Source organism: Xiphias gladius, chromosome 1 (genome assembly GCF_016859285.1).
Source record: "Xiphias gladius isolate SHS-SW01 ecotype Sanya breed wild chromosome 1, ASM1685928v1, whole genome shotgun sequence".
Lineage (NCBI taxonomy): Eukaryota > Metazoa > Chordata > Actinopteri > Istiophoriformes > Xiphiidae > Xiphias > Xiphias gladius.
The window spans coordinates 244,861-257,597 of record NC_053400.1 but is presented as its reverse complement, the minus strand read 5'-3'; the positions used below and the strand labels follow the sequence as shown (position 1 = coordinate 257,597).

At 38.6% G+C, this 12,737-nt stretch overlaps 1 protein-coding gene across 3 annotated transcripts in view; it reads right to left on the bottom strand.

Moving 5' to 3' along the window:
- Window positions 1-12,737, bottom strand: part of dok4 (docking protein 4) — a 74,941-nt gene that overhangs the window by 57,134 nt on the left and 5,070 nt on the right. Inside the window, exon 2 of one of the 3 annotated variants that reach the window (XM_040128810.1) lies at window positions 3,343-3,470. The exons of the other annotated variants lie outside the window; for them this stretch is intronic. The gene's annotated coding sequence lies outside the window, so the exon portion shown is untranslated. The remainder of the gene's footprint in view (window positions 1-3,342; window positions 3,471-12,737) is intronic. 3 annotated transcript variants of the gene reach the window in all.

The following is a 12,737-nucleotide window of genomic DNA, read 5'->3' as shown; positions in this document are numbered from 1 at the left end:
GCAGGTGTTTGGTAAAATGTTATCAGGGACATGGCTTGACATTGTTGACCAAAAAAAATTTCAAAGGTTGCCAATTGTAATTGCTGGTAAACTCTCTCTCACCATATTCGGCACGCCTTTCTTTCAGATACTTTTTACGAGTTTCATTTGATAAAAAAAACATTTTTACACATTATTAATGATGTCCACATTGATTTTGACATTAAGCCAATTATCGTGCTCTCCCTCTCTCTCACTTTCAATTTAAATTACTGGGTGTTTTATTGGCATGAGAGGGACTTAAAAAATTTGCAAATCAAGAAGGTGAAAAAATGAATTATAGTAAGTAACAATTCAATTAGTGGGGACTAACCATCTTCAAAATATATCTGTTGTTATATCCTGTGAGATATCGTGTTTTAGATACTGAAAGGACTGTAGCTCGGAAAATATTTTTCTCCACTCTACATTTCACAGATTTTATTTGGTAAGGGCCTCAATGTTGTCTGGATAATTTAACAGTACTACAGTATAGCTTTATGTCATGGCCGTCAATTTGAATTGTTTCAGCTTTATTTCTAAGAAATCCTTTTTCTTTCTCACAGGTTGGTATGATGGATGGCTCTAGATACTACACAACCTGTGACCTCTGTTTCATTAGGGATCCAAAGTAAAACCAGAACTTACTGTTCTTTGGAATAACAAACATTACTCAAATTCAAAGTCTGCTTCTAGACCTTTTATGACAGCCCACATCTTGAACGTGTTCAGTGAGTCAAATAGGTCTGGTGTTGTTCACTAGTAAACAGTCGACCAATGAGAATTTAGCAGGCAGATAAAAAATGACAAATCTTTCTGTACAGTTAGATAGCTACCTAGCTACGTTCATAAAGACCTGGCACTGGTCACTTTTATTTACTGTTAAATTCTGTGCTACCTCATCTGAAACAAGGCGCTTTATTCACAGTAAACTCTGTCCTCATATATCTATCATGTCATATTGTGTCTTATTGGTTTTTTTTTATTGTGTTTTTTTTTTTAATATATTTTATTGTATTTATTGTTAGTTTTCCTGATTTTAATTTGTGTGGTAAATGTATTTATTGTTTTATTGTCCTGCACTTGAAGACTGGAAGCTGTAATTGCTGCCAAAGGGGCTTCTACAAAGTACTGAATTAAGGGTCTGAATACATTTGTAAATGAGATATCAGTGTTTCATTTTTAACAAATTCATAAAAAAATTCTAAAAAACACGTTTTCACTTTGTCATTATGGGTTACTGAGTGTAGATGCAATTTTATCCATTTAAAATTAAACCTACAACACAATAAATTTGCAAAAAAGTGAAGGGGTCTGAATTCAACCAGGAATTGTTTTTTTTTCATTGGGGTTCTATTAAAAGAATAAAGGCTTATTTGAAGGTGGGCCCCAATAAGTAATGAGTGTCTACAAACAGGATTTCAAAGGTGACTACAATGACAAATATTGCAACTGAAATTGCGATCATTTTCTATGAATTAAACTCAACACCTGTATTTTTGGTCTACATAGTTTTAGACAAGATATAACATTATGATCACTTTAACATAACAATGATTTATAGAAACTAACCAGATGGGAGTATCTATTTTTGTCTAATCCAGTTAATTAAATATATAACAAATCAAGGTACAATATTACCATAAGGAAATGGTGGCCTAATACTACTAAAATGATGAAGGGATTGCTACCTGTGACAAAATATCTGACACTATACAAATGTCCATTGTCTCACAACACATATTGTCATATTGGCAATCCATAGTCTTGGCACAGGCGAAACACATCCTGTTGTGGAGACGACACACTTATTGATCTTCCCATCTTACTCTTGATTAAAAGGGCAAACAAGCATATTTCCCCAAATTTCTGAACATTCCTTTAAATTCCCCTCCTTATCAGCAGTCATGCTACAACAGAAACTCAAAACACACAGGAAGCAGTTGCTTTATCACATATCCATCTATGGCATCTCATCAACATCATGGTTGTAGGAATATAACAGGCCCATTATACTGTAACTACTCTGCATGTGATTCTTCATCATGGTAAGTTGAAAATTAACATCTTTTTTACACCCACACATAGTCTAAAAGCAGATTTATATCAGGATAATTATTCCAGAGACTGGCTTTTCAGCCCTACAGCACAAAAACACAGGAGGTGAAAGGATTCAGAGATAAAGGTCAGTGATCACATTCACGCAGCCCACCTCCCTCCCACTCCTCCTACCTTTCAAAGTTTGACAGGCCATGGACACTGACAGTATCACAAAGTTGTGTTGGGGCTGGAAAGGCAGGACTAAACAAACAAAATATAGTTGGGCATGGCGCCCACACACAAAAATGTCTTATACACACCTACACAAAGAAACACAGAGGAAACAGCTAATTAGGAGAGACACTGGGAGAACAGTGTTGCTTTGTTATGTTGATTTTGGGCCTGTACAATAGTTTTGTGTATTTTTTTAGACTTTTCTGTTACACCCCTAAAAGTGACAAGAGTGCCCTGACTTTCCTATTTCCTAGGAAAGCAAATATCCAGATCAGTTTTAGCTTACTACTGTATTCGTGTTTGAAATTTTAACAGGATGTCACACCATCTTGTCTTTTATGTATTTATCAGGGGTGCAAACAACAGGAATGAAGCTGGCACTGATTTTTTGGTTGCAATCACTTTCAATGCATCTTCATTTTCAGCACTTGTCAGTGTTGTGCATGTAACATTAAGGATTATACACACAAAAAACCTTTTTAAAAATTAAAATCACATACAGTATGTTTTCTGCAGAATAACATCACTAAGAAAAAGATGTCATGTTTTCACTTAAAAGAATGAACAATGTGGGAAATGTAGGGTAAATCCTTGTGTTTGATTTGCTTTTCCTCTCTATTTATACATATGAGTAATCATGTGATCACTTGAGAGTTGTTCTTGAAGGCTACTTTTATACTTTCAGAAAATAATTTTTAATTATTTTTTAATTTTAATTTTTAACTCCTAAATTGGCTATTCAGAGCATACTGTACTGTAATTCTTAGAAGTTTGATGAATACAGGTCCTACCATTAAGGCAGTATTGGATACAGGCAATCGTGCTATTATTCTTTTGAAGGCTTACTCAGTGGATTGACGTTTCAGATTGTCCAGGCGCATCCTCAACATTAAATCCTCTTCTAATTGTTATTTTTGTTATCCTTATATGAAGCTGTTATATCATTTGGTCTGCACCACCGTAAACCCTTGCACTGATGACCTGGCTCCTGCTGGTACAGAAGGCCAATGCAATGCTGTTGGCAAACTTTAGCCATAGGTCCCACATCACCTCAATACTGTTCTCTCTTCAGTGACTTCCAGTCAATCACAGGCTTTATTTCAGAATCCCTCTAATCACGCTTTGTTTAGTAAGACCGATTCAGTTGTTCTTCACAGCACTGCTGGGCCCCTGAGGTCCTGTGAACAGAGACAATGGTTCAAATGTGTAATATGAAAGGTGCTGGATGTAGTGACAACCACACAGAGAATAGGCACCAACTCTGCGGTACTTCTCAGCTCTAGCATTTCAGCTTCCTTCTTTTGTATTGTTTTTATGACTTACAACCTAACTGTTTTGGTTCAGTCTCACAGCTCTCATCAACCTAATTTCAGCAGCAGCAGGCAGCACTTCTTAGTGAAAAAGGCTCTGATATACAGTGCATTTAGAAAGAATTCACAACCCTTCACTTTTTTCACATTTTGTTATGTTGCAGCCTAGGGCTGGATGATATGGACCAGAAGTCATATCTTGGTATTTTTGATTGGATGGCGATACACGATATACAGCTCTGGAAAAAATTTGGGAGACCACTGCAAATGTTTCTGAAAACAGCATCTCTAGATGTATGACAGCCATTCCATTCCAGTGTCTGTTGAATTCCAACACGAGCACACCTCATTCTACTTAGTGAGGTACTGATTAGGTTATCACCTGAACCAAATCTTATTTAACAAGAAAAAGTATAAAAACCACTGCTGTGTTCATCACTATCCTCTTGCAATAGCACCAGCTGGATGGCAAAAACAGTGCTAGTAGTACCTCAAAGTAATCGGAATCAAAACATAACTATTGACTATACCAAAAGATAAGTTTTGAGTGGGGAAAATTGGGTCCAATTCTGGCTTTACTGGCAGAGGGATACAGTGAGCATCAGGTTGCTTCCATCCTTAAAATTTCTAAGACGGAGGTTCATAAGAAGGTGTGGATGAAGGACCATCGGATCAAGACCCTGTCATGGCCAGCCCAATCCCCAGGCCTGAAACCCATTGCAAACCTCTGGAATGTGATCAAGAGGAAGATGGATGGTCACAAGCCATCAAACAAAGCTGAGCTGCTTGAATTTTTGCGTCAGGAGTAGCATAAGGTCACTCAAGAGCAATGTGAAAGACTGGTGGAGAGCATTCCAAGACACATGCAAGCTGTGATTTAAAATAAGGGTTATTCCACCAAATATTGAGTTCTGAACTCTTTCTTAGTTAAAACATTAGTATTGTGTTGTCTAAAAATGAATATGAACTTGTTTTCTTTGCATTATTTGAAGTCTGAAAACACTGCACCTTCTTTGTTATTTTGACCATTTTTCATTTTCTGCAAATAAATGCTCTAAAGGAATATTTTTATTTGGAATTTGAAAGAAATGTTGTCAGTACTTTATAGAATAAAACAAAAATGTTCATTTTACTCAAACACATACCTATAAATTGTAAAATCAGAGAAACTGACTATTTTGCAGCGGTCTTTTAATTTTTTCCAGAGCTGTATATCTCATATTTTCTACCAAGTGGGCTAAATGTTCAGTTGTAAGTCCAAACCACATGTGAGATGTCACAGGCACTTTTTTTTTAAAACAGATTGTGATCAAAATAAAATGCAAAGACAGTGTTTCCTTCCCTGTTCGAAAATACACAGCTACAAAACATGTAAATGAAAAATTATATAAAATAAATGGCCTACATTGAATAAAATAGGCTCATTCAGTTGTTTTCCACAACAACAAACTGATTAAAATAGAATTTTCCTCTCTTGCTTAACAAAACACAGCTGGTCAAATAATAATAAAACGTAAACGGAACAAAAATAACAACAGGCCTACCTTGTTTGAAAATATACAGAAGCATAATATATTGACATGTAACTGAAAAAACCGGTGCTGTGTCTCCCTTCATGATGCAGAAAAACTTATGGACGAGTGGGGGTGAGGTTTGCATGCAGACGCAGAGGGAGAATGGGGCAGGGTTGGGCATAGAGTGTGAGAGAGGAGAGATGCAAACACTGGCAAGGCTTTATGGAAGAAACGGGTTATGTAACGCAAAATCATACTATATCAATATTATATTGAAAGTATTGTCTCATCCTATATCTTGTTTGAAAATATACTGATATACCTTAAAAAGTCGATGTACCGCCCAGCCCTATTGTAGCCTTATGCTAAAATTTTCACTCATCATTCTACACTCAGTACCCCATAATGACAAAGCGAAAACAGAATTTTACATTTTTGCTAATTTATTTAGAAGGAAAAACTGAAATGTCACATTGACATAAATACTCAGACCTTTTTCTCAGTACTTAGTTGAAGCACCTTTGGCAGCGATTACAGCCTCAAGTCTTCTTAGGTATGAAACAAGCTTTTCACTCCTGGATTTGGGATTTTCTGCCGTTTTTCTCTGCAGATCCTCTCAAATTCTGTCAGGTTGGAAGGGGGACTGTCAGTGGACAGCCATTTTCGATCTCTCCAGAAATATTTGATTGGATTCAAGTCAGGGCTGTGGCTGGGCCACTCAAGGACATTCACAGAGTTTTCCCTAAGATACTCCTGCATTGTCTTGGCTGTGTATTTAGAGTCATTGTCCAGTTGAAAGGTGAACCGCTGACCAGTCTCCTGGTCCCTGCCACTGAAAAACACCCCCACAACATGATGCTGCCACCGCCACACTTCAGCGTCTGCATGGTATTTGTCGGGTGAAGAGCGGTGTCTGGTTTCCTCCAGACATGACGCTTAGAATTTAAGCCAAACAGCTCAATCTTGATTTCGTCAGACCAGACAATCTTGTTTCTCACAGTCTGGGAGTCCTTTACATGTTTTTTTACAAACTCCAGTGGCTTTTGTGTGTCTTTCACTGAGGAGAGGCTTCCATCTGGCCACGCTGCCATAAAGCCCATATCAGTGGAGTGCTGTAGTGATGGTTGTTCTTCTAGAATTTTCTCCCTTTTCCAAACAGATCTCTGGAGCTTTGTCACCTCTCTTACCCTCCCGATTGCTCAGTTTGGCCTGGCAGCCAGCTCTGGGAAGAGACCTGGTTATTCAACACTTCTTACATTGAGGAGTCACGGAAGCTACTATGCTCTTGGGAACCTTCAATACAGAAGAAATTTTTTTGTAGCCTTCCCCTGATCTGCGCCACAACACAATCCTGTCTCTGAGCTCTGCAAGGCAGTTCCTACAACCTCATGACTTGGTTTTTGCTCTGATATGCATTGTCAGCTGTGATCGCTTACATAGACAGTTGTGTGCCTTTACAAAGCATGTCCAATCAAATGAATATACCACAGGTGGACTCCAATCAAGGTGTAGACAATAGAACTGTAGTCAACCAAAGAAAATCTTGGTCCACTGAAATCGTAACTACTCTTCAACCAATCAACTGGTTGCAGGGGGAAAAAAAATCTGCAAGTTATCTCTAGATTAACTAGATTATAAATCTACCTTGTAGCTTTATGAGCCTAAATGAATTATAAATGAATAATATAATATTAAATTATTTTAACCTAATTAGTACTAAGTACTTTTTGTACTGAAATGATAACCACACACTGACCAGTGTTCACCTGCCCATATTGTTATGATTTCTGAAACTAGAACTTATTAACTGGTGATCCCAGCACAACAACTATTGTGGAATATACATGCATCCAAATGCAGACAAGTTAGCCTACCATTTTAAGATGATCTGCCATGTTGGTTGTTGAGCTGTGATATGCAAACTGCTGTTTGCAAAGAATACACTCAACTTTTAGGTTATCTGTTTTAAATAAATGCAGCCACACCAACGACCTCTCACTGGCAATTAGTTGGGAGCCGACTCCGAAGAAACTTTCAGTAAAAATCAAATAAGTTAGACCTAGTAGTGTCCATTAGATTGGGCGAGTTTAAAGTTGTGAAAATAGGGATGTTTTCAAACCTCTGGCTCTCTTGTGATTATCTGGGTTTAGTGAGCATAACGTTGCCTGCCGGAGATAACCTTTATCATGAAGTTGGTTATCAACTGGCTATGTTAACACTCGGTTTTCCTCCAGCTACAAGCGTGTTCACGTGAAAGAGGGGAAGTTGTTCATTACAAGCAACAATGTCACAACCACGAATGAAGTACTTAATATGATACAGAATGGTGATACGCCTGGGGTAGCTTCAGTTATAGTAACAGGGGAAAGATGGCAGTGCGAGCAGACGCAGCAGCCCAGCATTCCCCTACACCCAAACAAAGACCTACACCCGAAGTGAGATTTTGAACTTGAGAGACTTTTAACCTGCCACCAGAGAGTTTACCTCCATCCCAGCAGAGATTGCTCGCTCAGCGGGTTAAATGGAGACCAACAGCCTGACAAGAGAGGAGGCACAGGTAGTAATGCAAGAGGAAGAGGCAGTGAGGCAAGCGAGCTGGGATCGGGAGTAGTATAAGGCAGGCCCCACATAAACCTGTGGTACCCAGCGTCTTTCTCGCCAACGTTCGCTCTCTCGTCAACAAGATGGACAACTTGAGACTGCAGATTACAAACTACTGCATGGACAGCTGGATTATGGTGATAACAGAGACTTGTCTGCATGAAAACATCACCAACCTAGCTGTGGAGCTAGCAGTCACCACCCTGCCTGGACACAGTTTCTAATGCTAAAATGCAGACTATTCTACCTGCCGAGGGAATTCCCAGCAGTTTTCATCTCAGTCGTTTACATCCATTCCTGAGCTAATACGAAGGTAGCTATTGGAAAACTACATGATGCCATCAGCAGACAACAAAACAAACACCATAGAGTGTTTTTATTGTGGCAGGAGACGTCAACCACCTCAATCTTAAGACTGCTTTACAAGAATGTTGACATTAAAATAGGGATAAGCAAAACACTGGATGAGGTGTAGACCCTCGTCTCCCCATCTTGGACAGTCTGACCATCTGTCCCTGTTTCTTACCCCAGCCTACAAACCCCTCATCAGCAGAACTAAACCCCTGACCAAGAGAGTGCAGATCTGGTGTGAGGAAGCCTCATCATCTAGAGCGCGTCCTGACATACTGCTGTATAGTCTGGTACTCTAGTTGTACTGCAGCCGACAGGAAAGACCTGCAGCGGATAGTGAAACGGCTCAATCGATCATCTCCCCACTTCCACACCTGACAGACATATACTCAAGCCTTCTCCACAAACAGGCTTCTAACATCATGAGAAACCCCTCACGCCCCGCACACTCCCTGTTCACTACTCTCCCTTCAGGAAGGCTCAGAATCATATGCACCAGCAGGCTGAGAAAAAGTTTTTTCCCCGGAGGTGTGGACAAGTTGCTGAATCTGCTGTTGAAATTATTGCCCCCCCTGATATTTGAGTACAGAATTTAGAATAGCTTTAGAAATATACGCAAATTAACCAATTTTGTATAATCAGAATATTTAATAAAATTTCCAAAGTTACTGAACAACAACAAAAAAAATGCTTTCATATAGTGAAATAAAAAATAGACATAAAATTTACGCTTGACACAATTATTGCCACCCTTTTCATTAATTCAAATTCTGTTCCTCAAACTAAAAAAAACAAATAATACTCAGCTGTGCTTAGTTTTTAATGTTCATATGACCTGAATTGTCCAATGAATGATAATTTTACTGCATAAAAAGGGGCTGATTGTTTGCAGTTTATTTTTCACAATAGTGAAGACAAGAGAGCTTTCTGAGAGCATCAGAAATTCTATTATCAAAAAACACATCCATTTCCAAAGGCAAACAAGCAATCAAGGATCTCGAAATCCCTGTTTCAACAGCTCATAATGTTGTCAAGACATTTCACAGTCATGAAACTGTTAAGACGCTTCCAGGACGGGGAGCTAAAAAGAAACTCAATGAGAGAAGTCTGTGAAGGTCGACTGCGGATTGTGGAAATAACACCACGCAAGACATCTAAAGACCTGGAGCGGTGGAGTGGTGATTTCAGCTCGTACCATACTCTGAACACTAAACCAAGTAGGGCTCCCTGGGCAAAGACCAAGGAGGACACCACTACTGAAAGAGAGGCACAAAATGGCAAGACTAAGGTTTGCAAAAACTTTCATTGATAAGCCACAGTCTTTCTGGGATTATGTTCTATGGACAGATGCAACCAAAGTAGAGCTCTTTGGAAATGCAGTGCTTCAGTTTGTTTAAAGGCGACAAAATGAAGCCCATGAGGAAAAGAACACCCTACCTAGAGTAAAACATTGTGGGGGTTCTATCATGCTGTGGGGCGTCTTTGCTGCCTCTGATACTGGAGACATTGAATGTGTCAAAGGAATGATGAAATCATGGGATTACCCACGCATTTTAGGGTGAAATTTGTTACCCTGTCAGAAAACTAGGTTTGAGGCGAAGGTCTCGGGTCTTTCAGCAGGAAGAAAGCTGAAATCTGCCATTGCAAAAAGGACCCCTGCAAACTTAAAAGAGCTTGAATGCATTGCAACAGCAGAGTGGAAGAAACTACCAGCAGATAGGTGCAAGAAGCTTCTAGATGGCTAAAAGAAACGTTTAGAGGCTGCCATTGTTGTCAAAGGTTCTGCAACCAAATATTAGTGAAGGGTGCCAATAATTGTGACTGGGGTTCATTTTGTGTTTGTATTATTTCACTATTACGCAAGTTTAATTTTTTTATTTTCTCTTGTTCACTAACTAACATTTTATTAAAATATTTGGATTATACAAAATTGTTTCATTTGCATTTATTTCTGAAGATATTCTAACAACTGTACTTAAAATTCAGGAGTGCCAATAATGTCAACCAGGTCTGTACTAGTAATATAGATCATTACCACTTTAAAAACACAAAGTTCAGTGTTCACCAGTTAATATTTTAGTATGCCCTAAGTTCATATCATCAATTTAAGCTGTCATACATTTTCAGCTATCTGACATCCTGCAAGTGCACACACACACACACACACACACACACACACACACACACACACACACACACACACACACACACATGTTTAAATGTACTTAATATCCAAATCCTAACTCAGTTTCAAGATGACAAAAGTTTTTATTCTTGCAGTAGACAGACGTTTTATTCTGACTCAGTCTTTCAATTTTAAACTTTTCCTTAAATCAATTTTGCAAAGTTGAAATTGTGTAAAACAGTATCACATATGCTTCATGTGTTCCAATTGTACAGTTCATGTAAACTTAATAATGCTGAAACTAACTACTAACTAACACCTGGAGTTTGGTTTGTTTAGTTCTGATCTGGTTCATGGTTACACTGACTTATTAAAAACAAACCAAGAGCTTTATACATAAAATCATATGGACTGTCATTTATTTCATTCATTGGACAGTTTTAATGATGCGATGCTGCATAAATCAATGCCAGATAGACCCACGTGGGGAAATCAAATTCTGGAGAGAGCAGGTCATGCAGATCTTTACTGAAGCTGATGTGTCAATCTATCTTCTCTGCCTATGACAGAATAATGATTGGAAAGGGAGAAGTTTCAACTTAGTTGTAATAAACTGAAATTACATTTGGTTTTTAGAGTCATCAGTTATCAGTGACTGCATGTTTAGCTGAGTGAACTATGTCAATCTCAGTCTAACTACTTAGATGAGAGGATTCTTCCAATGGCAATAGCTACAACCGTCTTCTGGCAGCGAAAAGGATGAACTTTTTATTGGTAGAAAGCCCAAATGGTACAAAATGGTACAAATGATCACAACCTGAATTCTGAACAGACTGTTTAATAAATGAAGGGATGTGAGTCACAGAAGGAGGAGAGGAGAGGATGGGGAGGATCGCCTTCATCTCCTCTTCCCTCTGGAGGTTTGGAAGCTATGATGTGGAAACAACTGGAGATTGTCTGATCAAACTGGAGCAGGAGGACAAGAGACATAGACTGGCACACAGAGAGAGAGAGAAAGAGAGAGACAGTCCATCCTGCATTCTGTCATTTACAGATGTGGAATGTGGCAGTTGGTTGGCCTTGAGCACTAATTACAGACCTCTCTCTCTGTCTCTCTCTTGTTTTCTCTCTTTTTCTCTCTTTTGCTCTCTTGCTCACTGTTAAGGCAAGTCAACCAGAACAAGTCTGCACCCACAGTCCTTTGCTCCAAGCTCCAGTCTCCAGACACAGGCCATACCCATGATTCTCACACACACGTACAATCACCCACACACGCACACACACAATGATGATGGTGCTCCAGTTGCTGCATTTGGAGCTCCCTGTACTGATTATGATCCATTCACACAAAACTACCAACTCATTCATTGAATTAAGTTACTGAACTTGTTTACTTGATGAGGAAATAAAATCAAATAAAGTTTTCAAGAACAGTCCCACACAAACTAAGGCTACATTAAAAGGGTGGAAGAACACCACATGACTTTACTGACTGAGTCAGTAAACTGTATATATAAAGAATATCAATATATACAGTGGGGTCCAAAAGTCTTTTCCCAGTCTCTTCCCTTCCAACTCACTTGAATGGGAAAGTGGTCTCACTGTATATATTTATATACAGACGAGTGACAAATTAAAGGAAAAACCTGAAAAATGAGTGGAAAAACAGGGTGACAATGCCCCCCTCATCAGATCCGGAGACTTGTAGAATCCATATCAAGGAGCACTGAAGCTGTTCCTGAGCCTCATGGTAGCCCAGCACTTTACTAAGACATTCTATGTTGGTTTTTCCTTTCATTTGTCACCTGTATAAAATATAGCTAATATATTACATATATATTACATTATATAGGTTGGTAGGTTGATGGTCTATTTGTAGTGGAGATGATAGGTTTTGCTTTGTGTTTTATTGTTTCTGTTCACCTGCCCAGGGACTAAAAATGGAAATTAGCTAGTAGCTAAATTTGGTATAAAGCACCTTTTCTCTTCGCTTGAGATTAATCTATTTATGTATTTTCACCATTTCTAAATTACCCATAAAATCTTTTTCTGCATAATGTTCTGTAAAAAAAAGTTTTCATATTGGCGCATATCAGACAACATATACGCTCGTTCATAATGTCTAGGGTTGACTTGTACCACAAAGGAGAAGACTGAACAAGCCAGGATGAGAGCATGAAAAAGTAGAAAGAAATGAAAAAAAAAACTGTAAACAAGGCAGAAATAGAAGAAAGATTTAAAGTCGAGGGCTTCATGAAGAAACTACCTACTCCAGGAACGTATCAATGTTCAGTTTGTGTTGAAACTGTGTTAAAGAGGCGTTGATTCAACTGTGTGATCATTTTGAGGGATGTAGTCGGTGATACTGTTGTAGTTAAGTTGCAGGCTGCACAACCAAAACAATAAGCTAAAGAAGGATAAAATGCCCTGTAGAGCTGAAGAATTGGTGATAATTCTCTGTGGGTTTGTCACTATGAGTGACACCCTTCACATTACACAGTTATTAGATCCATTGTTCCTGTAAAGATACTGATTAGTGCAGCT